This window comes from Stenella coeruleoalba (assembly GCF_951394435.1).
Source record: "Stenella coeruleoalba genome assembly, chromosome: 6".
NCBI classification, from domain to species: Eukaryota; Metazoa; Chordata; class Mammalia; order Artiodactyla; family Delphinidae; genus Stenella; species Stenella coeruleoalba.
In genome coordinates this window covers 100437736-100464576 of record NC_137151.1, presented here as the reverse complement: position 1 = coordinate 100464576, position 26841 = coordinate 100437736, and positions in this window count along the sequence as shown.

Sequence of the window (26841 nt, the reverse complement as noted above, 5' to 3'; positions counted from 1 at the left end):
ATCTCAGTTCTTATGCACCAGCATGAGGTGTGTGACAAAGAATGAAAGGTGCCTGCTCTGGACAGAGTTTCTGGAGAACAGGAAATTAAGAAAGTGTCTACTGAAAGAAAAAAAACTATAAAAATGCAAGAGCTTTGCCTTTAGACTTAATAATTTAGGAAAGTAACTTACATGTGTGGAGGGCAAAGTCCTAAATACTTTTTAGAAATTCTAAGTCAATTCAAGCTATTTGTGCTACAATCAGATATTTAGATTATGTTAACATTGGGTCTGCATAGCTGAGGTAGTTCATGTGAGTTTCTGGTCCAGTAGCATATTAATAACTGTTTTATCTGATCTTAGGCAATAAACAAATCATTTTAATTGTTTTTGTGAAATGCCATAAATTCCTGCCTCTATTAGTCACAAGACTATGCATGCTGCAATAAGAACTAAACCACAGGGAGGAGCTTCAAGATGGCAGAAGAGTAAGACGTGGATATCACCTTCCTCCCCATAAATACATCAGAAATACATCTACATGAGGAACAACTCCTACAGAACACCTTCTGAATGCTGGCAGAAGACCTCAGACCTCCCAAAAGGCAAGGAACTCCCTACGTACCTGGGTAGGGCAAAAGAAAAAAGGAAAAACAGAGACAAAAGAATAGGGATGGGACCAGCACCAGTGGGAGGGAGCCGTGAAGGAAGAAAGGTTTCCACACACTAGGAAGCCCCTCCGCGGCTCTGAAGCTCCCCCCTCCATCACCCGCAGCCAGAGACAGGCAAGAGACACAAAGGCTGCTGCTGCCACCACCAAGGAGCCTGTCTGCAAGCACAGGTCACTATCCACACCTCCACTCCCGGGAGCCTGTGCAGCCCGCCACTGCCGGGGTCCCGTGATCCAGGGACAACTTCCCCGGGAGAATGCACCGTGCCCCTCACGCTGGTGCAACGTCACGCCGGCCTCTGCTGCCGCAGCCTTGCCCCACATCCATAGCCCTCCCTCCCCACGGCCTGAGTGAGCCAGAGTCCCCGAATCAGCTGCTCCTTTAACCCCATCCTGTCTGAGCGAAGAACAGACGCCCTCAGGTGACTTACACGCAGAGGCGAGGCCAAATCCAAAGCTGAACCCCGGGAGCTGTGCAAACAAAGAAGAGAAAGAAAAATCTCTCCCAGCAGCCTCAGGAGCAGTGGATTAAATCTCCACAATCAACTTGATGTACCCTGCATCTGTGGAATACCTGAATAGACAACAAATCAACCCAAATTGAAGAGGTGGACTTTGGGAGCAATTTTATATATATATATATATTTCCCTTTTTCTCTTTTTGTGAGTGTGTATATGTATGCTTCTGTGTGCGATTTTGTCTGTATGGCTTTGCTTTTACCATATATCCTGGGTTCTGTCTGTCCGGTTTTTTTTCTTTTCTTTTCTTTTTTTAGTATAGTTTTTAGCACTTGTTATCATTGGTGGACTTGTTTTTGGTTTGGTTGCTCTCTTCTTTCTTTCTTTCCTTTTTTTTTAATTACCTTTAAAAAAATTTCTAATAATTTTTTTATTTTAATAACTTTATTTTATTTTATCTTCCTCTTTCTTTCTTTCTTTTTTTTCTCCCTTTTATTCTGAGCTGTGTGGATGACAGGCTCTTGGTGCTCCAGCCAGGCATCAGGGCTGTGCCTCTGAGGTGGGAGAGCCAAGTTCAAGACAACTGTCCACAAGAGGCTTCCCAACTCCATGCAATATCAAACAGCGAAAATCTCCCAGAGATCTCCATATCAACACCAAGACCCAGCTCCACTCAACGACCAGCAAGCTACAGTGCTAGACACCCTATGCCAAACAACTAACAAGACAGGAGCACAACCGCACCCATTAGCAGAGAGGCTGCCTAAAATCATAGTAAGGCCACAGACACCAAGAAACACACCACCAGACGTGGACCTGCCCACCAGGAAGACAAGATCCAGCCTCATCCACCAGAACACAGGCACTAGTCCCCTCCACCAGGAGGCCTACACAACCCACTGAACGAACCTTAGCCACTGGGGGCAGATACCAAAAACAACGGGAACTATGAACCTGCACCCTGCAAAAAGGAGACCCCAAAAACAGTAAGTTAAGCAAATGAGAAGACAGAGAAACATACAGCAGATGAAGTAGCAAGGTAAAAACCCACCAGACCTAACAAATGAAGAGCAAATAGGCACTCTACCTGAAAAAGAATTCAGAATAATGAGAGTAAAGATGATCCAGAATCTTGGAAATAGAAAGGAGAAAATACAAGAAAAGTTTAACAAGGAACTAGAAAAAGGAAAGAGCAAACAAACAGTGATGACAACACAATAAATGAAATTAAAAATTCTCTAGAAGGAATCAATAGCAGAATAACTCAGGCAGAAGAACAGATAAGTGACCTGGAAGATAAAATAGTGGAAAAAACGACTGCAGAGCAGAATAAAGAAAAAAGAATGAAAAGAATTGAGGACAGTCTCAGAGACCTCTGGGACATTAAATACACCAACATTCAAATTATAGGGGTCCCAGAAAAAGAAGAGAAAAAGAAAGGGACGGTGAAAATATTTGAAGAGATTATCGTTGAAAACTTCCCTAATATAGGAAAGAAAATAGTTAATCAGGTCCAGGAAGCACAGAGAGTCCCATACAGGAAAACTCCAAGGAGAAACATGGCAAGACACATATTAATCAAACTATCAAAAATTAAATACAAAGAAAACATATTAAAAGCTGCAAGGGAAAAACAGCAAGTAACACAAAAGGAAATCCCCATAATGTTAACAGCTGATCTTTCAGCAGAAACTCTGCAAGCCAGAAGGGAGTGGCAGGACATATTTAAAGTGATGAAAGAGAAAAACCTACAACCAAGATTACTCTACCCAGCAAGGATCTCATTCAGATTCGATGAAGAAATTAAAACCTTTACAGACAAGCAAAAGCTAAGAGAATTCAGCACCACCAAACCAGCTTTACAACAAATGCTAAAGGAACTTCTCTAAGTGGGAAACACAACAGAAGGAAAAGACCTACAATATTAAACAATGAAGAAAATGGTAATAGGAATATACATATTGATAATTACCTTAAATGTAAATGGATTAAATGCTCCAACCAAAAGACATAGATTGGCTCAATGGATACAAACACAAGACCCATATATATGCTGTCTACAGGAGACCCACTTCAGACCTAGGGACACATACAGACTGAAAGTGAGGGGATGGAAAAAGATATTCCATGCAAATGGAAATCAAAAGAAAGCTGGAGTAGCAATTCTCATATGAGACAAAATAGACTTTCAAACAAAGACTATTAAAAGAGACAAAGAAGGACACTACATAATGATCAAGGGATCAATCCAAGAAGATATAACAATTGTAAATATTTATGCACCCAACATAGGAACACCACAATACATAAGGCAAATGCTAACAGCCATAAAAGGGGAAATCGACAGTAACACAATCAGAGTAGAGGACTTTAACACCCCACTTTCACCAATGGACAGATCATCCAAAATGAAAATAAATAAGGAAACACAAGCTTTAAATAATACATTAAACAACATGGACTTAATTGATATTTATAGGACATTCCACCCAAAAACAACAGAATACACTTTCTTCTCAAGTACTCATGGAACATTCTCCAGGATAGATCATATCTTGGGTCACAAATCAAGCCTTGGTAAATTTAAGAAAATTGAAATTGTATCAAGTATCTTTTCTGACCATAACGCTATGAGACTAGATATCAATTACAGGAAAAAATTCTGTAAAAATACAAACACATGGAGGCTAAGCAATACACTACTTAATAACCAAGAGACCAATGAAGAAATCAAAGAGGGAATCAAAAAATACCCATAAACAAATGACAATGAAAACAAGATGACCCCAAACCTATGGGATGCAGCAAAAGCAGTTCTAAGAGGGAAATTTATAGCAATACAATCTTAACTGAAGAAACAAGAAACATCTCAAATAAACAACCTAACCTTAAACCTAAAGCAATTAGAGAAAGAAGAACAAGAAAACCCCAAAGTTAGCAGAAAGAAAGAAATCATAAAGATCAGATCAGAAATAAATGAAAACGATACGAAGGAAACGATAGCAAAGATCAATAAAACTAAGGGCTGGTTCTTTGAGAAGATAAACAAATTTGATAAACCATCAGCCAGACTCATCAAGAAAAAAAGGGAGAAGACTCAAATCAATAGAATTAGAAATGAAACAGGAGATATAACAACCAACACTGCAGAAATACAAAGGATCATGAGATATTACTACAAGCAGCTATATGCCAATAAAATGGACAATCTGGAAGAAATGGACAAATTCTTAGAAATGCACAACCTTCTGAGACTGAACCAGGAATAAATAGAAAATATGAACAGACCAATCATAAACACTGAAATTAAAACTGTGATTAAAAATCTTCCAACAAAACAAAAGCCCAGGACCAGATGGCTTCACAGGCAAATTCTATCAAACATTTAGAGAAGAGCTAACACCTATCCTTCTCAAACTCTTCCAAAATATAGCAGAGGGAGGAACACTCCCAAACTCATTCTATGAGGCCACCATCACCCTGACATCAAAACCAGACAAAGATGTCACAAACAAAGAAAACTACAGGCCAATATCACTGATGAACATAGATGCAAAAATCCTCAACAAAATACTAGCAAAATGCAAGGATTCTTCAATATACTCAAACAAATCAATGCAATAAACTATATTAACAAATTGAAGGAGAAAAACCATATGATCATCTCAATAGATGCAGAAGAAGCTTTCGAGAAAATTCAGCACCAATTTATGATAAAAACTCTCCAAAAAGTAGGCATAGAGGGAACTTACCTCAACATAATAAAGGCCATATATGGCACACCCACAGCCAACATCATTCTCAATGGTGAAAAAGTGAAACCATTTCCAATAAGATCAGGAACAAGACAAGGCTGCCCACTCTCACCACTATTATTCAACATAGTTTTGGAAGTTTTAGCCACAGCAATCAGAGAAGAAAAAGAAATAAAAGGAATCCAAATTGGAAGCGAAGAAGTAAAGCTGTCAGTCTTTGCAGATGCTAAAGTTGCTACCAGAAAACTACTAGAGCTAATCAATGAATTTGGTAAAGTAGCAGGATACAAAATTAATGCACAGAAATCTCTTGCATTCCTATAAACTAATGATGAAAAATCTGAAAGAGAAATTAAGGAAACACTCCTATTTACCATGGCAACAAAAAGAATAAATTACCTAGGAATAAACATACCTAAGGAGACAAAAGACCTGTATGTAGAAAACTATAAGACACTGATAAAAGGAATTAAAGATGATACAAACAGATGTAGAGATATACCATGTTCTTGGATTGGATGAATCAACATTGTGAAAATGACTCTACTACCCAAAGCAATCTACAGACTCAATGCAATTCCTATCAAATTACCAATGGCATTTTTCACAGAACTAGAACAAAAGATTCACAATTTGTATGGAAATACAAAAGACCCTGAATAGCCAAAGCAATCTTGAGAAAGAAAAACAGAGCTGGAGGAATTGGGGTCCCGGACTTCAGACTATACTACAAAGCTACAGTAATCAAGACAGTATGATACTGGCACAAAAACAGAAATAGAGATCAATGGAACAGGATAGAACGCCCAGAGATAAAACCATGCACATATGGTCACCTTTTCTTTGATAAAGGAGGCAAGTATATACAATGGAGAAAAGACAGCCTCTTCAATAAGTGCTGTTGGGAGAGTTGGACGTATAAATGTAAAAGTATGAGATTAGAACACTCCCTAACACCATACACAAAAATAAACTCAAAATGGATTAGACCTAAATGTAAGGCCAGACACTGTAAAACTCCTAAAGGAATACATAGGCAGAACACTCTATGACATAAATCACAGCAAGATCCTTTTTGACCCACCTCCTAGAGTAAGGGAAATAAAAACAAAAATAAACAAGTGGGACCTAGTGAAACTTGAAAGCTTTTGCACAGCAAAGGAAACCATAAACAAGACGAAAAGACAACCCTCAGAATGGGAGAAAATATTTTCAAATGAAGCAACTGACAAATGATTCATCTCCAAAATTTACAAGCAGCTCATGCAGCTCAATATCAAAAAAACAAAGAACCCAATCAGAAATGGGCAGAAAACCTAAATAGACATTTCTCCAAAGAAGATATACAGATTGCCAACAAACACATGAAAAGATGCTCAACATCACTAATCATTAGAGAAATGCAAATCAAAAGTACAATGACGTATCTTCTCACACCAGTCAGAATGGCCATCATCAAAAAATCTACAAACAATAAATGCTGGAGAGGTTTTGGAGAAAAGGGAATCCTGTTACACTGTTGGTGGGAATGTAAATTGATACAGCCACTATGGAGAACAGTATGGAGGTTCCTCAATAAACTAAAAATAGAACTACCATATGACCCAGCAATCCCACTACTGGGCATATACTCTGAGAAATTCATCATTCTAAAAGAGTCATAAACATAAAAATAAGTAAACATAAAGAATTAGACTACTACTATGTGCCTGTGTTATAAGAAACTACCCATGGGGATGTACTACCATCTCTTTTGGAAATATTATTCATAGAAGAAGTCATAGAAATTCAAACAAATTTCTAAGAGCATTTTTTTTAATCTGATCTTTAGTAATCCAGAAATTATTAATGTAGTTTAGACATTTGCTCTGGAGAAATAAGCAGTCCAAAGTGTTTTTCATCTGTAGAGGAAATCAGTTAACATACTAGAAAATGTCCCTCTGCTTCTTACATGAGGGGATTAAATCTATTTAGAATTTGTGTAGGGATAGGAGTTTGTTCTTTGGTCATAACAGCATTGCTTCAACTGCTTACACTTTCTTTGACATAGGGTCTTGATGAGTTTGACAAGAAATGATTCTTATGGGGAAGAATGAAATTTTTCTGTTGCTAAAGAGACAGCAACCAAATTTCAGATGGCAGAGAAGATTTAGAAACTCACTCAATATTTCGCAAACATAACCTTTGAAAATTTTTAGGATCACATCCTTCAGAGCAGGTTTCCAATGAAAGTTCTACTGTGGACCAGCAATATTTCTAAACCCTTTACATCAGACATCAAGTTAAAGATTCGAGGAAAATAAGAAAGGAGGCAAATGAGGAGAAGAGTCCTAACATCTGTTTCCAAGAGAAAATGGGACCCAAAATATGACTATCTCAGGCTTCAAGAAACTACAAGAAGACACCATTGAAAAGCAATTATACTCCAATAGAGATGCTAAAAAATAAAATAAAAATAAATTAGTTCCAGACAAAAAGAAACTACAAGACCTGAAAGAGAACCACAATGAGGTATCACTTTATGCCCATAAGAATGGCTGTAATCAAAAAGGTGAGAATTAACAAGTGTTGGCAAGGATGTGGAGAAAAGGAAACCTTCATACACTGTTGGTGGGAATGTAAATTGGTGCAGCTACCATGGAAGACAGTATGGAGATTCCTCAAAGAATTAAAATATTCTTGTATTAAACTTCTGGTATTTATCTGAAGAATTCAAAAACAGTCATTTGAAAAGATATATGCACCCTTATGTTCATTGCAGCATTATTTACAATAGCCAAGATATGGATACAACCTAAGTGCCCATCAACCAATAAATGGATAGAGAAGATGTAGTATCTATATACAATGATATACCACTCAGCTATTAAAAAAAAAAGATAAAATCTTGCCATTTGCAGCAGTATGGATGGACCTTGAGAGTATTATGCTAAGTGAAATAATTCTGATGGAGAGAGACAAGTATCGTATGATTTCACTCGTATGCAACAAACACACAAAACAAAATAAAGGAACAAGTCAAAACAAACAAAGACATAGATAGAGAGCAAGTAGTGGTTACCAGAGGAGATGAGGCAGAGGTGGGAATGCTAAATGGGTGATGGGAATCAACTGTCTGGTGACAGATGAAAACTAAATTTTTGGTGGTGAGCACGCTGTAGGGTATACGGAAGTAGAAATATGATGTTGTACACATGCAGTGTTAATTTCACTTATATAGAAGTTTAAGTTAGACAACTAGGATAAAAAGATATACTTTAGGTTCAAAATATTTTCATTTGTTGATTTTTAACAATGATATTCTCAGAACTTCATACCATTTAATGCCATGAAGATTACTTTAAAATATATGCTTGAGACAATAAACCCAGAATTGTATTTACATGGATTTTTATTTTAAAGAGAAAAATAATTTTTCCTTCTGCTTTAATTGATAGAAGACATGCTGTAAAGATTCAGACCTCAAACCTTTTGATCTTGGGACCCCTTTACACTATTAAAAGCTGAGAACACCAAAGAGCTTTTGTTTGTGTCAGTTATTATCCATCAATATTTACCATACTAGAAATTAATACTGTGGCATTTAAAAATATTTATTTAAACGCATTGAAAATAATGGTAGTATACATAGTCTCTATAGTATGCATAATAGTAAACATTTTAATGAAAAATAACTATATTTTCCAAAACCAAAAAAAAAAAGAGTGAGAGTAGCATTGTCTTACATTTTTGTAAAATGTATTCAATGTCTGGTTTAACAGAAGACAGCTGGATTTTCATATCTGCTTTTATATCCAATTTGTTGTGGTGTGCTATTTTTGATTGCGGTACACAAAGAAACTATGGCCTCACTTAGATACGTAATTGGAAAAAGAAGAACCTCGTGGGCCCTGAGAAAAGTCGTGGGGATGCTCTGGTGGTCCTGGAAACACACCTTGAGAAGAGTCATTCTAAAGCAGACCAAACAGCTGAAATGGAGGAGTTACCCCTGTGATACAAAAATAAAGAATGTTTTCCGTACCTGGAGTTCTGACTAACCATTTCAAATTCTCGTTTGAGTGGCAAATTGTGTTACTGACAGAAAAATTAGAAGGCCTGTATTTGCCCACATTGTAGTGGTAGGTGGGAGCAATGTTTGCATAATTCCTGCCCTTTTAGTAAAATGCCTGCTGAAAGAGGGGAGTAGCTGACTAAAACATATGCTTTTTCGTTTCATTAACTTTCACAGTAATGGGAAGCAATGTTGTTGCACCTATATGAAGAGAAATTGATGAAGAGAAAGTGCACCGAAACAAAACAAACCACAGACGGGTAAATATAATCTAAAAATTGAATTTTGGGGCAATTTTACTCGTTAGAGAAAGTGCATTTAGGAGCATGATAAAATATTGTAGTAGGTGTATGCTGAAACGTAGATATTTCCAGCCCTCATACTATCACAACTTCACCTTTGTAACGCAGCTTCTGCTGAGAGGGTTATAATGAACTCTCCCTAAGAGTTCTTTAGCTGATTCATAGTAAGAAGAAAAATTAAAATATTGACAAATGCTTAGAAAAAGTGCACTAAAAGCCTGCATCCTAATTTCCTGAGGGACTTCCCATTTTCCCTCACACTTTAAAATCACATTCTTCCTTGATTTAACAAGCTTTTAAAACATGAAGCTTTTAAAAAATAGAGACTAGGGGCTTCCCTGGTGGCCCAGTGATTGAGAGTCTGCCTGTCGATGCAGGTGGCACGGGTTCGTGCCCCGGTCCGGGAAGATCTTACATGCCGCGGAGTGGCTGGGCCCGTGAGCCATGGCCGCTGAGCCTGCGCGTCCGGAGCCTGTGCTACGCAACGGGAGAGGCCACAACAAAAAAAAAGTGATATAAAAAAATAGAGACCACGTTTAGCTTTCCTTCATTTTTACAATAAAATATTACTGAGGAGAGCAACACCAAAAGACAAATGGCTTTATTTATGATAGAGGACACATATAATTATACACACCTATAACTTGGTCTTATTAATCCATTTACAAAATACTAAGCTTTTTTTTTTTTTCACCAAGGACCAAATAAAGAGCTAATCGAAGTTATTACTAAAATTTACAGCAAAGATAAGGGAAACCAACCATATCTTCACCCCCTTGAACCTAGTATTAAACATGACCACTTTGCTTCGAAATGGAATCTTGACATCCCCGTATTCTAGGAAGTGGTGTCAGAGGTTTTTTCAGTGAGTTTTCAAAAGGAAATCACTTTTTCGACATGTTAGTATCAAAAGAAGAGATTCACTGCTTCAATAGAAAATGTATCAATTCTATGCACTAATATCACATTCATACCTTAAACATTATCACTGATCTTTGTATCAAGAAATGTTCTCATTATATTTGCATTTTATTAATTTTTAAATTAAGGCAACCAACTATATCTGACAAAGAGTTTAATTATTACTTATATATGGAACACTGGGGTAATCTAAAAACTAGACTAATGACTACAGGGGAGCAAACCAAAATGTTTCAAACCTCCCGGGCTATTGTGAGATTGCCACTGCCTGACAGAGTCAAAGTGCCCTTGGTTGCTGCCCAGGTGTGCAGCAGACTGTGCTACATGGGAATGCCTCCTCTGGAGGACTCTGATTTCACCCAGCAGTTCCCCACTGTGGTAACCAGTAGTGAAAAATCAGGGCGGGGAGTTGGACTAGTCTAACAGGGGTCATGACATAACACCATAACAGTGCTGACAAAAAAACACACTGCTCAATTTGGGATTTTCTCAAATTGTTTTCTAAATGGAAAGATTAAGTATTATCCAGATAGAATATTTTTAGACATGAAAGATTTCAGATGGAAAGTTGGAATATTGGCCCACCTGTTTTAAAACAGAATATCTTGCAATCTTATGGGGGCTGCAGGGCCAAATTGCTCCAGGGCTGAAATAGAACAAGTCCTGTGAATCCCAGCCCTGAATAACTTCCACTTAAATGAGGTTAGTTCTTTCTTTTCTGGTTGAATTCCCATTGAAAAAGGAATTAGCAATGACAGCAAATCAACGATCAATGTGAACGTTATTAATAACCTGTGGATAATGAACTTTAAATCCTGCCTGGTCACTCTGTGGGCACCAATTTCATTATGGTAAAGCAGGGCTGTGGTGAGGATTAACACGGGTAAAACACAAAGCACCTGGCACAAGGTAATTTCTCAATAAGTGGTATTATTTATTGTTTACAAAAGAAATATTTTCTTCAAGCTATAGATAAGATCCAGTGGTAACTCATGTAAACGATGTTAAAGAAGGCAATATTTCATGTCTCAGCAGCTGCTCCTTAAAGCCTTGAGCTTTTATGTCTAGTGTAGAACTCTGAACCCACTGAGGATCCAATAAGGACAGATTAAAGAAAGATGATAAAAATATTATTTTCCCTTTCCATATAGACATACTCTCTGATTTAGGGACTTTCTGCATGAGGCACTCATTGGTCATATCTCTTATATTTAAATATATTTTATATTTTATTCCCTATTCACGTTCAGGCACTTCATTTCACCAAGGTTTCATCGTTTTCTGGAATGAAAGGGCAACATGAAAAGAAGTAACTGACCAGCTCTTACTATATCCTCATTATTCTGAAATGTCTTGATTAAATCCCATTACTATTATTCAGGGATAATGACTCCATTTTTTTATAGATTCTTAACATCCCTGAGTATGAACATGAACATATGTTCTTGTATTCTACTTTAATTTCCTTTTTATATTTTAATGGCATCTTTCAATAAGCCATTAACTCACCATCATGCACATTATTTGGTGAGGACATTTCATTTTCCAATCTACTATCATTGTAATATGTTCCAGGTGCTTCAGATGTTTAAATCTAAGCAGAAATTTTAAAACTAATCACCCTTACTATGGAAATATTCTCTCTGAATGTGACAGCTCATAAATTAATTCAAATATATTTTTGTGTTAATTGAGCTTTCTTTGGTTATTTTTCAATTTTCAACTTTTAATAAAATCACTATGTATTTACCATGTTTATCTAATTGATACCGAATTTAATAAATTATGTCAACGTTATTATCTGTACCCATATCTCTCCCACCACCTTTATTCAAAAGCATACAAATACAGACACACACTCTGATACCTACACACACACACACACACACACACACACACACACACACACACACACACAGTTAAAACGAGGAAGAGGGAAATGTTTTATGCCTGTTTCCTTAGTATCTGAGTTTAGTTTTTATTAATTTGGGGTCATGGCTTCTTTCCACTATTATAATGATTATGTGCTCTTTTTCTATTACTCACAACTAAGTGCATGGATTTTGAATATGCGACATCACTAGATATGGAGAATAAAGTGGTGCTCCTTGACATTTCCCAAAACCTCTTCATCACCCAAGTTCCTAGTTGATATTGAAATCACCATTCAGTTTTAATATATGATGTACCTACTCTAATATGAATTATACATCGTTTGTATGTGAATTATATATCCATGTTCATCTTCAAATTCTAAAGGCACCTGTACAAAGTTAAATTCTTCACTTTAATGTAGGTCAGGACACCTAACTTACTACTAATCAATCACCGTGACAGTATATTTGAAGAAAAAAATAAAACTTGCCTTATCTTGCTTATTATCTCTGAGTGAAGGTTGTGTGAGAGATTAGTACGAACCGTGGTATCATGTATTTTCTTGATTTGCAATTGCATGCCTCACTAACAATCAATTCCTCTCTTCAACTAGTTTTCATTTGAATGTTTAAAAGAGATATTTTACTGGTTACATTGTCATTTTTGCTACTTCCTTTTCAGGAAAATTATGCTTTTAAAAAGGTAACTATGGTTACACATGAGTCAGTAGCCAGCCTGTTTTTTTTTTTTTAACTTGCTATAAACCAAATAGGACTGAAATTTACAAAGTTGATGGATCCTCACAATTTAGAATTTTTAGGCAACGACTCTTTCTTTACAAAATGGATATAACTGCTTGCTGTTTACTTAACTATTTCTATTCTACAATGCCTAAGTCCTACTCTCAGAAAGTTCTTCCCAACTACTAGAAACACAGTATGTCTTTCCCTGGAACCCTCTTTGGAATTTTTTCTGTCCATTATTTCTCAAAGGGTGTCACTTTCTCTTAAGAAGTGCCTGGTATGGTTGCTAATTATGCCAATTCCTAAGTTTCACCCTAGGCCTAATTAACTAGAACTTCTGCTGTGGAACATGGTAATCTAAATAAAATATTTAACAAATGTCCAGAAAATTAATATGCACACTAAGGGTTTTTTAAAAACAAATTTTTATGGATTTTTTAAGTAAAATTCCACATGTCATAAATCTCACAATATATTATTTTGTGCTTTAACCATCAAATAGGATTTAAAGAAATCTTATGTGTACAATTTCAACAAGTATATACACCTATGTAACCTATACCCTTATCATGCACTAAAACATTTCCATGACCCCCCAAAATTCCTTCATATCCACTTCCGGTCAGTCTCCCCTCCCCCAGAGCACTGCTCTGATTCTGTTGTTTTTTATATATTTTATGTGATTTATATTAATGCATTTGCCACCCGAGACTGTTTATCCTATTGATGCATAAGATAAAAGCCACTCTCACAAGTTCCAAGCATATGGTCCTGGCTTTTCCCTGACTGGTGGGAAAACCTGCTCCCATTCAAAATAAAAATTTAATTAAGAACTGAACCATTTTTAGCAGCTATGGAAGATTCAGGTGCAAACTGAGTGTGACTATACTGCTCTTCAAAAATTCTACCACACCTGCTTCCTTAATCATTTCCAGATGAATACCACGTGGATTATTAATTAAGGGATGGGTGTATTTTAACGTTAAAAAGTATTTTCCTGTGAGATCCTCAAAACTCCCGTCAACAGTGTTAATGTGTGCCTCAGTGACTAATATTACCATATTCTATGACTAATGATACAAATTTTGATATAACTCTATAATCCCTGTAATTGACTTTTTAACAACAGACTATACATTCTTTTCAAGTGGATGTGGAGCATTAACAAATATAGGCCATTTAATGCTCCATAAAATAAGTCTCCATAACCTGTGGTGGTAGTACACAGGTATACGCTTTTATCAAAACTCACTGCACAGTCTACTTAAAATAGGTATTTAAAATAGGTACATTAATAGGTACATAAAATAGGCAAATGATAAGATTGATAAGGGATTAATATTCAACATATATAAACAGCTCATACAATTCAACATCAAAAAAGCAACCCTATTAAAAAATGGGCAGGGCTTCCCTGGTGGCGCAGTGGTTGAGAGTCCACCTGCCGATGCAGGGACACGGGTTCATGCCCCGGTCCGGGAAGATCCCACATGCCACGGAGCGGCTGGGCCCGTGAGCCATGGCCACTGAGCCTGCGTGTCCGGAGCCTGTGCTCTGCAACGGGAGAGGTCACAACAGTGAGAGGCCCGCGTACCACAAAAACAAACAAACAAACAAAAAAAATGGGCAGAAGAACTGAATATATATTTTTCCAAAGAGGAAATACAGATGGCCAACAGGCACATGAAAAGATGCTCAACATCGCTAATAATCAGGGAAATGCAAATCAAAACCACAATGAAGCATCACCTCACACCTATCAGAATGGCTCATTTGAAAGAACACAAATAACAAATGTTGGCAAGGATGTGGAGAAAAGGAAACGCTTGTATACTGTTGGTGGGAATGTAAATTGGTGCAGCCACTGTGGAAAACAGTATGGAAGTTTCTTTAAAAACTAAAAATAGAACTACCATATGACCCAGCCATTCCACTCTGCGGTAGAATACGTGGTGGGAATATATCCAAGAAAAGCAAAAACACTAATTCAAAAAGATACATGCACCCCAATGTTCATAGCAGCATTATTTACAATTGCCAAGATATGGAAGCAACCTAAGTGTCCATCAACAGATGAATGGATAAAGAAGATGTAGGGGACCTCCCTGGTGGTCCAGTGGTTAAGACTGCACCTTCCAATGCAGAGAGTATGGGTTTGATCCCTGGTCAAGGAGTTAAGACCCCACATGCCTCGGGGCCAAAAAACCAAAACATAAAACAGAAGCAGTATTGCAACAAATTCAATAAAGACTTTAAAAACGGTCCACATCAATAAATAAATAAATACAATCTTGTTTAAAAAAAAAAAGATGTGCTATATATATAGAATGGAATACTACTCAACCATAAAAAAGAATGAAATTTTGCCATTTGCAGCAACATGGATGGACTTGGAGGGCATTATGCTAAGTGAAATAAGTCAGACAGAGAAAGACAAATACTGTATGATATTGCTTATATGTGGAATCTAAAAAGTATAGCAAACTAGTGAACATAACATAAAAGAAGAAGACTAACAGATATAGAGAACCAACTAGTGGTTAGCAGTGGGGGAAGGGGCAACATGGGGGGGTGTGGGAGCTATAAACTACTGGGCATAAGACAGGCTCAAGGATGTATTGTACAACATGGGGAATATAGCCCATATTTTGTAATAACTATAAATGGAAAGTAATGTTTAAAAATTGTATAAAAGTATTAAAAACTAATGTACCTTTAAAACAGGTACGTTTTATTTTAACACTTTATTGTCTTTTTTAAGGAAGTAGAGTCACTGGAAAATTTAGCATGAAAAATGTGAATTTTCACTGTTACTTCTGTAATAATGTCTGCTTTTGTTTACAATAATACAGAGACAAATGCTTTTAAGTAAAATGATGTTTCAATCACAATGGTATCCTTTGGAGAGAATAACAATTTGATCATAAAGAAAATAGACTGTAGTATCTCATTAATAGTGGGGGGTTCAGATCACCAAGTTCTTCCCTCATCCTATTAGCATATGTCCCATCCCCAACCAAACAAGCAAGTCTATCATCCTAGAGGCACAGACCACATATCTGAAGCAGTATTGATAGGTCATGCTATGAGCTGGCATATTTTGATTTATCTTTCTTTTTTCTTTCTAACTCGACACACATTTTTAATGTACACACAAATTCAGTAGCTATCCAACTTTAGCTTATGTTTCATGATTTACATGATTCATTTTATATGCAGTATTTCATGCTTAATCACCTTTTGGAGAGTTACATGTTATTTCTTTCTTTTGAACATCACTATTTTTCATTGTGATGTGCCTGTTTGTGATATGCTTTTCATTTTCTCATGCTTTCTACAAGAAAAAAACAATAAAAGAGGTGGCACTTAAGTTAAATGTATCTATCTACACACATAAAATTCATAGTTATATATCTATATGCATACTACTACTTGATGACAGTTTCTTAGAAACCTAAGGAAAATTAAATAATAAAGGAGGGAAAGTAAGGTGAAGCTAATTAAATTATACTCATTTTCCCACTAGGACAGTGATTAGAGGTTGGTGTGAAATACCTGTCTTAGCATTCTGAATGACTGCCTGAAATAAAATTTGGTATGTCTAAGCTTTCAAACTTTTCAATATTTGAAACTGTCTTATGATTCCTCATCATTTTGCCTTCAAATATTATTTTCATAGTTACAAAATTATGTCCATTGAATAGTCCAATGTCAATCTTGCTTCAGTGTTTTGTATAAAATAACTTGATAAATATTTGCCAATGAAAATTATCTTGTTTGCCTTTATCATTGCTTTTCTGGTATTCTCTTTGTTATTAATATATGAAGTATCTTCTGGATGATAAATATTTAAGCCTACTTCTCCTGAGTCTCCTAATTTAGAGGGCAGATTTTTGTGTGTGTGCAAACTTCTCTAGTTATTTTTCATCACCTATCTGCTAGTCTGGCTTTCCGTTTGAAAACCTCATAAACATATAGTCTTCATTAACATCATTAGAATAGTCTTAGATTCTGTACAGAATTCCTGAATTTATTATTGCAAATGAGGCTGTCTTAAAAGATATATTATAAAAATTTACATTAGCAAGCATGCATGTGATAAGACCACAGCAACTACAACAAATTATATACCAAATTTGATGACATTTGTGCTATTTAATAGCACATACAGCTTTGCTTTAGAAAACTACTTACAGCCCAGAAAGTGGGGAGCTCAGAGGTAAGCAAAGACATTTAGGTCTGAGACAGTAACATGAAAGATAGGATGGGATACAGGGCAAGAAGACAATGCTTGGTTGAACTGGTGACGAATGTGAGGAGGTAGACTTCAAGCTCAGAACACTGCGATGTCAACACAGAACCAGGAAGGTGCATGAAATTCTAGAGGCTGTGAGTGAAAAGAACTCTCAAAGACTGTGAGATCCTCTGGAATAGGAATTCTGAGGTTTTCATCCCTTTATTTGCTGTATCTACCACAGAGCCTGGCACATAAAAGGCCTAAGTGTTAGTTGAATGAATAATATGTGAATGAAGTAGAAATCCATTTGGGTTAAAATAAGGGGTAGGATTTGTTTCTTGGGTGGGGGGGGGCACCAAGCTCACCTCTGTAGTCACATGTTTCTTTCTTACTCATTATCTTCAAATAATACTGATTTTCATTGCATTTTTAGAATACTCAAAGGTCTTCCTTGCTGAAGAATTTGCTCTTGCTGTGCCATCTTCCTCAAACATATTTCCGTAGCTGGCTTTTTGGTTTCAACTCAGAAGCCATATCCTCAGAAAAAGACCTTCCCTGACCTACTGTATCTTAAGCATCTTCCCCAGTATTACTCTCTGTCACATCACTCTATTAATTTTCTTTATAGCAGCTAACTTAATCTGAAATTACCTCATCTATGTAAGACCTCATTTGTTTACTGTCTATGCTCTTTTCCCAAAGAATATAATCACCTTGAGAATAAAGACCCCGTCAATCTTGTTCACTGCTTTAATCCCAACTCCCTGAACACATGGCACATGTGAAATATTTGTTGAACAAATAAACTTCTGAATAAAGTGTGACTTTTTATATCAATATACTTTGGGCTGAAAAGGCAGAAAAACCTCAAGTGGCAGAAAAATAAGGAATGCATTGGTTTCATCATTAAAGAGCTCATACATGAAGTGAAGGGATTCTTACCACAAAACAATGTCACCAGGACGCATGCGTCAGCTTTGCCTCTTTGGGGCCAGCTCCGTTGTCAAGCTCTGTATGATGGCGGCTTCAATAAGGGAGTGAGCTTCTTTTCCCCAAGAGCCCAACCTATTTCTTCTTCGTTACACCCTTGTCACCAACCCAATAACCGGCCAGAAGAAAGAGGTTGCTTAACTGAAACCTAACAGGTGGTTCTTGGAAGTCACAAGTGGCAGCAATCCCACCCAAATCACATGGCTGAGAATGGCGGAGGGGTGGTTTCCCAAAGGAAATTTGGAGTATTATTACCAGAATGAAAGAGAACAGATGCTGGGCAGCAAACACAAGATGCTCTGTACAGTACCTTTCTTTGAATCCTTTAATTGACATCAATGATAGCTAGATTCAAACCTAGCATTTTATTTGAATGTTATTCAGTTTTACACAGTGCTGCTATTTCTGATCAGAATAAGGAAAACAGAAAGGAGGGCAGAGGCTATGTTACTTAATATTCCTTTCATTGTTCATGAATATTTCTACAGCTCCTAACAGCAGGTTACCACTCTGCCCTAACACCTCCACAGGGAGGGAGATCACCATCCCCATAGAGGCTCATTCCATCCTTTATCAGCCTTAAATTATGGGACCATGACTCTTTTCTTTTAGCTGAAACCCGATATATAATACTTAGGAAAGTCTCAGTGGTACAGCCTGCAAAGCTCTGGTTGCTAGAGCCATGGCAGACAGTAATTCCTTTGCCTCAGAGGAAATTTCGTCTGCCTTTCTTTCTGCTCCCATCCTCAGGCTACCTCGATTTAAAGAGCTCTCAAATTCAGCATGTCTAACACTGGAACTACCAGCTTCTCTCAGTAGTACTTCTGCCTGCCTTCTACGTTCTAAATACAGGTTTTCCCCCCGCTATACAAAAGTAGAGTGTTTTTATGAAACCTTTCATAAAATGGTAGAAAGCAAGGAAGCACGTACCTTAGGACACATCTTGCTAAGGGATGCACACAATGAAATGAGATAAAACACAGACGCTCAAACCCAGTTCAAAGCTCTGGTGACTTGATGCTGTGATGCTGAGTGTAGTTCCAGGTAAAGCAGCTTGGCGGTCCCACTTTCACTGCTCAGGGTGTGCGCTGCCTCTGGCTGGAAAACAAAGGTTGAACGCTATTTTTGCTTTTCGCCTTTTTCCATAAAAGTGAAAATTCTGTTTAAATTTCTTTCAGTTAACGAAAACAGTACATGCCAATGTAGGTCTTTCCTAATAGCGAAATGGCCTATAGCGAACTTTCGAAGGGGGTGGGGGAATACCAGTACCTTCTCTCTATTTTCACTGCCCTTGTCATACTTTAGACTCATATTGTATCTCATCTGTGTCATTGAGTCACCTCCTAACTGCTTTCTTTGCTCCTACTTAACCTTTTCTAGCTCATTCTCAGACAGTTTGAGAGTTATTTCAAAAATACACACCTGCTTCTTTCCTGCTTGTATCTGTTAGAGATGCCTTACTCCCTTTAGATTATAGTAAAGGATAAAAGCCCTTCCAAGTATCTGCCCTGTCTCTCTCTCCAGCCTCAACTCTTACAGCTACTCCTTCACAGCTCACACGTGATCATGAAACCCTGGAATCTCCCTGGAGGTACCGCATTTTCCCACACTTTTGTGGCTTTTCACCTGCGGTTTCAACTGCCTAGGACACCTTCCTTCCTTCTCTGACTGCTCACTTCTACTCTTCTTTAGAGATTCTACTTTACCTCCCAGGAAGCCTCCTTTTCACTCTGTGTCTGAACCAAGGGCCTCCTCTGTGTGGCCCCATAACTATCTTCTCTCATAACAGTCTTTACATTTGACTGTGAGCTTCCTGAGAGTAGGAATAGAACCTGTTATTTCTGTATCTTACACTTAGGGTTTTTAATCAGAGTTCAATAGATGTTGGTCAAACAAAAGAGTTGACAATCACTGTTGCTCAGTTGGAAGTTTCCAAGATTGTAAGGGCACAGCCTAAAACTCGACAAAGATGAAATTCCACACATTACTTAACTCCAACTCTAGTCAATCAATGTATATATGTATAACAATTATGATGAAAGGAAAACATGGAATTATTGTGACTATTTCATTACAAAGGGAAATATGTAATCTAGATTGCATTATAGAAACTGATACTTTCATAAAAGGGAAATTGCCAAAAGGAAACATGCAGAAGAGCACATATTATGTGCTGGATGGTGTCACAGCTAATATAATAAAACTACCGGATTTGAGCTCCAAGTCTGACCTTTTAGCAACTCTCTTCAGTGTAACAGAAATTCAACTAGAATAAAAACAGCATTCAAAAGATGGGAGGAGAGGCCTTACCAGAGAAGGAATGGTGACAAAATAACAACTCCAAAAGATAAGGCCTCCAGACCACACTTTCAGAATTTACTGTTTCTTTCCAAAGCTTTCAAAAACCTTAAGGTTCGATCGTAACTAGAAATTTTACATTGTAATAACTGAATGTGAAAGAGGTAAAAGGTTTGTGATGGGAACAGCTAAAAACAAACATTTAACATTTTAAGATAAAGGCATTCAGTAATTATTAATTATTCACAAAAGCGGGATTAATATTAGATATATATTTATAAGCCAAAGGATCCTGGTGTGTGATTTTTGTTATATGTCAACTTATATTAAAAATTCAAGGAGGAGCTTCAAGATGGCGGAAGAGTAACACGCGGAGATCACCTTCCTCCCCACAAATACATCAGAAATACATCTACACGTGGAACAACTCCTACAGAACACCTGCTGACCGCTGGCAGAAGACCTCAGACCTCCCAAAAGGCAAGAACCACCCCCCGCAATGTACCTGGGTAGGGCAAAAGAAAAAAGAAAAAACAGAGACAAAAGAATAGGGATGGGACCTGCCCCAGTGGGAGGGAGCTGTGAAGGTGGAACGGTTTCCACACACTAGGAAGCCCCTTCGCTGGCAGAGACTGCGGGTGGCGGAGGGGGAAAGTTTCGGAGCCGCGGAGGTATGCACAGCAACAGGGGTGCGGAGGGCAAAGCAGAGAAATTCCCGCACAGAGGATCAGGGCTGACCAGCACTCACCAGCCTGAGAGGCTTGTCCGCTCACCCGCCAGGACGGGCGGGGCTGGGAACTGAGGCTTGCGCTTCGGTCGGAGCGCAGAGAGAGGACTGGCGGCGTGAATACAGCCTGAAGGGGTTAGTGCGCCACGGGTAGCCGGGAGGGAGTCCTGGAAAAAGACTGGACCTGCCGAAGAGGCAAGAGACTTTTTCTTGCCTCTTTGTTTCCTGGTGCGTGAGGAGAGGGGATTAAGAGCGCTACTTAAAGGAGCTCCAGAGACGGGCGCGAGCCGCGGCTATCAGCGCGGACCCCAGAGACGGGCATGAGGCTAAGGCTGCTGCTGCGCCACCAGAAAGCCTGTGTGCGAGCACAGGTCACTATCCACACCGCCCCTCCCGGGAGCCTGTGCAGCCCGCCACCGCCGGGCTCCCGTGATCCAGGGACAACTTCCCCGGGAGAACGCACGGCGCGCCTCAGGATGGTGCAACGTCATGCCGCAACGTCACGCCGGCGTCTGCCGCCGCAGGCTCCGCCCCGCATCCGTACCCATCCAACACCCCGGCCTGAGTGAACCAGAGTCCCCGGATCAGAGGCTCCGTTAACCCCGTCCTCTCTGAGCGAAGAACACACACCTTCAGGCGACCTATACGCAGAGGTGGATCAAAATCCAAATCTGAACCCCGGGAGCTCTGCGAACAAAGAAGAGAAAGGGAAATTTCTCCCAGCAGCCTCAGGAGCAGCAGATTAAACGTCCACAATCAACTTGATGTACCCTGCATCTGTGGAATACTTGAATAGACAGCAAATCATCCCAAATTGAGGAGGTGGACTTTGGGAGCAATGATATATATCCCCCCCCCCCAATTCTCTTTTTCTGAGTGTATATGTGTATGCTTCTGTGTGAGATTTTGTCTGTATAGCTTTGCTTTTACCATTTCTCCTAGGGTTCTATCTGTCTGTCCGTTTTTGGTTTTCTTTTTTTTACTTAAAAATTTTTTTCTTAATAATTTTTTTTATTTTAATAACTTTATTTTATTTTACTTTAATTTATTTTATCTTCTTCTTTCATTCTTTTTTTTCTCCCTTTTATTCTTAGCCAAGTGGAGGACAGGCTCTTGGTGCTCTAGCCAGGCATCAGGGCTGTGCCTCTGAGGTAGGAGAGCCAAGTTTAGGACACTGGTCCACAAGAGACCTCCCAGCTCGACGTAATATCAAACGGTGAAAATCTCCCGGAGATCTCCATCTCAAAACCAAGACGCAGCTCCACTCAATGACCAGCAAGCTACAGTGCTAGACACCCTATGCCAAACAATTAGCAAGACAGGAACACAACCCCATACATTACCAGGGAGGCTGCCTAAAATCATAATAAGGCCACAGACACTCCAGAACACACCACCAGACGTGGACCTGCCCACCAGAAAGACAGGATCCAGCCTCATCCCCCAGAACACAGGCACTACTCCCCTCCACCAGGAGACCTACACAATCCACTGAACCAACCTTAACCACTGGGGACAGACACCAAAACAACGGGAACTATGAGCGTGCACCCTGCGAAAAAGAGACCCCAAACACAATAAGTTAAGTAAAATGAGAAGACAGAGAAACACACAGTAGATGAAGGAGCAAGGCAAAACCCCACTAGACCTAACAAATGAAGAGGAAATAGGGAGTCTACCTGAAAAATTCAGAATAATGATAGTAAAGATGATCCAAAATCTTGGAAATAGAATGGAGAAAATACAAGAAACATTTAACAAGGACCTAGAGGAACTAAACAGCAAACAAACAGTGATGAACAACACAATAAATGAAATTAAAAATTCTCTAGAAGGGATCAATAGCAGAAAAATGGGGCAGAAGAACGGATAAGTGACCTGGGGGATAAAATAGTGGAAATAATTACTGCAGAGCAGAATAAAAAAAAAAGAATGAAAAGTATTGAGGACAGTCTCAGAGACCTCTGGAACAACATTAAACACAACAACATTCGAATTATAGGGGTCCCAGAAAAAAGAAGAGCAAAAGAAAGGGACGGTGAAAATATTTGAAGAGATTATAGTTGAAAACTTACCTAATTTGGGAACGGAAATAGTTAATCAAGTCGAGAAAGCACAGAGAGTCCAATACAGGATAAATCCAAGGAGAAACATGCCATACACATGTTAATCAAACTATCAAAAATTAAATACAAAGAAAAAATATTAAAAGCAGCAAGGGAAAAACAACAAGTAACACATAAGGGAATCCCCATAAGGTTAACAGCTGATCTTTCAGCAGAAACTCTGCAAACCAGAAGGGAGTGGCAGGACATATTTAAAGTGATGAAGGAGAAAAACCTACAACCAAGATGACTCTACCCAGCAAGGATCTCATTCAGATTTGACGGAGAAATTAAAACCTTTACAGACAAGCAAAGGCTAAGAGAATTCAGCACCGCCAAACCAGCTTTACAACAAATGCTAAAGGAACTTCTCTAGGCAGGAAACACAAGAGAAGGAAAAAACCTACAATAATAAACCCAAAACAATTAAGAAAATAGTAATAGGAACATACATATCAATAATTACCTTAAATGTAAATGGACTAAATGCTCCAACCAAAAGATACAGATTGGCTCAATGGATACAAACACAAGACCTGTATATATGCTGTCTACAGGACCCACTTCAGACCTAGGGACACATACAGACTGAAAGTGAGGGGATGGAAAAGGATATACCATGCAAGTGGAAGTCAAAAGAAAGCTGCAGTAGCAATTTTCATATCAGACAAAATAGACTGTAAAACAAAGACTATTAAAAGAGACAAGGACACTACATAATGATCAAGGGATCAATCCAAGAAGAAGATATAACAATTGTAAATATTTATGCACCCAACGTAGGAGCACCCCAATACATAAGGCAAATACTAACAACCGAAAAAGGGGAAATCGACAGTAACACAATCATAGTAGGAGACTATAACACCCCACCTTCACCAATGGACACATCATCCAAAATGGAAATAAAGAAAGAAACACAAGCTTTAAATGATACATTAAACAACATGGACTTAATTGATATTTATAGGACATTCCATCCAAAAACAAGAGAATACACATTCTTCTCAAGTGCTCATGGAACATTCTCCAGGATACATCATATCTTGGATGACAAATCAAGCCTTGGTAAATTTAAGAAAATTGAAGTCGTATCAAGTATCTTTTCTGACCACAACGCTATGAGACTAGATATCAATTACAGGAAAAAATCTGTAAGAAATACAAACACATGGAGGCTAAAAAACACACTACTTAATAACCAAGAGACCACTGAAGTAATCAAAGAAGGAATCAAAAAATCCCCAGAAACAAATGACAATGAAAACACGACGACCCAAAACCTATGGGATACAGCAAAAGCAGTTCTAAGAGGGAAGTTTATACCAATACAATCCTACCTTAAGAAACAAGAAACATCTCAAATAAACAACCTAACGTTACACCTAAAGCAATTAGAGAAAGAAGAACAAAAAAACCCCAAAGTTAGCCAAGGAAAGAAATCATAAGGATCAGATCAGAAATAAATGAAAAAGAAATGAAGGAAACGATAGCAAAGATCAATAAAACTAAAAGCTGGTTCTTTGAGAAGATAAACAAAATTGATAAACCATTAGCCAGCCTTATCAAGAAAAAAAGGGAGAAGACTCAAATCAGTAGAATTAGAAATGAAACAGGAGATGTAACAACTGACACTGCAGAAATACAAAGGATCATGAGAGATTACTACAAGCAACTCTATGCCAATAAAATGGACTACCTGGAAGAAATGGACAAATTCTTTGAAATGCACAATGTTTTGAGACTGTACCAGGAAGAAATAGAATATATGAACAGACCAATCACAAGCACTGAAATTGAAACTGTTATTAAAAATCTTCCAACAAGCAAAAGCCCAGGACCAGATGGATTCACAGGTGAATTCTATCAAACATTTAGAGAAGAGCTAGCACCTATCCTTCTTGAACTCTTCCAAAATATAGCAGAGGGAGGAACACTCCCAAACTCATTCTACGAGGCCACCATCATTCTGATACCAAAACAAAAAAAGATGTCACGAAGAAAGAAAACTACACGCCACTATCACTGATGAACATAGATGTAAAAATCCTCAACAAAATACTAGCAAACAGAATCCAACAACACATTAAAAGGATCATACACCATGTTCAAGTGGGGTTTATCCCAGGAATGCAAGGATTCTTCAATATACACAAGTCAATCAACGTGATACACCATTTTAACATATTGAAGGAGAAAAACCATATGATCATCTCAATAGAGTCAGAGAAAGCTTTTCACACAATTCAACGCCCATTTAAGATAAAAACCCTCCAGAAAGTAGGCAGAGAGGGAACTTTCTTCAACATAATAAAGGCCATATATGACAACCCCACAGCCAACATCGTCCTCAATGGTGAAAAACTGAAACCATTTCCACTAAGATCAGGAACAAGACAAGGTTGCTCACTCTCACCACTATTATTCAATATAATTTTGGAAGTTTTAGCCACAGCAATCAGAGAAGAAAATGAAATGAAAGGAATCCAAATTGGAAAAGAAGGAGTAAAGCTCTCACTGTTTGCAGATGACATGATACTATACATAGAGAATCCTAAAGATGCTACCAGAAAACTACTAGAGCTAATCAATGAATTTGGTAAAGTAGCAAGATATAAAATTAATGCACAGAAATCTCTTGCATTCCTATACACTAATGATGAAAAATCTGAAAGTGAAATTAAGAAAACATGCCCATTTACCATTGCAACAAAAAGAATAAAATATCTAGGAATAAACCTACCTAAGGAAACAAAAGACCTGTATGCAGAAAATTATAAGACACTGATGAAAGAAATTAAAGATGATACAAATAGATGGAGACATATACCATGTTCTTGGATTGGAAGAATCAGCATTGTGAAAATGACTCTACTACCTTAAGCAATCTACAGACTCAATGCAATCCCTATCAAACTACCACTGACATTTTTCACAGAACTAGACAAAAAATTCCACAATTTGTATTTAAACACAAAAGACCCTGAATGGCCAAAGCAATCTTGAGAAAGAAAAATGGAGCTGGAGGAATCAGGCTCCCTGACTTCAGACTATATTGCAAAGCCACAATAATCAAGACAGTATGGTACTGGCACAGAAACAGAAATATAGATCAATGGAACAGGATAGAAAGCCCAGAGATTAAACCCACACACCTATGGTCACCTTATCATTGATAAAGGAGGCAAGAATATACAGTGGAGAAAAGACAGTCCCTTCAATAAGTGGTGCTGGGAAAACTGGACAGCTACATGTAAAAGAATGAAACTAGAACACTCCCTAACACCATACACAAAAAATAAACTCAAAATTAATTAAAGACCTAAATGTAAAGCCAGACACCATCAAACTCTTAGAGGAAAACATAGACAGAATGCTCTATGACATAAATCACAGAAAGATCCTTTTTGACCCACCTCCTAGAGAAATGGAAAAATAAACAAATGGGACCTAATGAAACTTGAAAGCTTTTGCACAGCAAAGGAAACCATAAATAAGACGAAAAGACAACCCTCAGAATGGGAGGTAATATTTTCAAATGAAGCAACTGACAAAGGATTAATCTCCAAAAATTACAAGCAGCTCATGCAGCTCAATATCAAAACAACAAACAACTCAATCCAGAAATGGGCCAAAGACCTAAATAGACATTTCTCCAAAGAAGATACACAGATTGCCTAAAGACACCTGAAAGAATGCTCAACATCATTAATCATTAGAGCAATGCAA